Source organism: Equus quagga, chromosome 5 (assembly GCF_021613505.1).
Source record: "Equus quagga isolate Etosha38 chromosome 5, UCLA_HA_Equagga_1.0, whole genome shotgun sequence".
Lineage (NCBI taxonomy): Eukaryota > Metazoa > Chordata > Mammalia > Perissodactyla > Equidae > Equus > Equus quagga.
The window spans coordinates 136,610,754-136,611,340 of NC_060271.1; positions in this window are offsets into that span (position 1 = coordinate 136,610,754).

Here is a 587-nt window from a genome sequence, read left to right on the forward strand (position 1 = left end):
GCTTCCTGGCAATGAGAAAGGCAGACTCGGTCAACTTCTGGGTGCAAAGGGTAGCAGAGCATGTGTAAGCGAGTGAGGCCCTCATCCAGGCTCCCAAAACCAAGACTTGGGACATTCAGACAACACCACTGTCAACTGGATGTGGCAGGTGCCCTCCCACTCAAGGATCCTCACAGGTTGAATTAAAAGGTGACTTTGCCCAAACACACGGAAATGGGAGGAATTTAGAGCACAGCTTCCTTCTGAAGTATTTAAGAATAAAATGTACACATCCTACTGCCACAAAATGCAAAGTTTCATTATTTAAAGGGGGGAAATATTTTAATTTAGAAAAGAATAATTTGCTTTTAACAGTCTTTGGATCCATTCAAAAAACACTTATTGAGCAACTGGGTGACAGGCCCTGGCTAGAAATGGGGTCCAGAGAAGGCACACCCTGCCTACAGGGCTCCCCACCCAGTGGGAAACAGATGCCCACAGACGCACGCAGTGAGCGACGCTCTGGAACAACCAGAGACCGAGTCACAGAGATTTCTCCATCCAGGAGGATTCAAGACCACCTGTCATATCATCATGGAGCTAACATA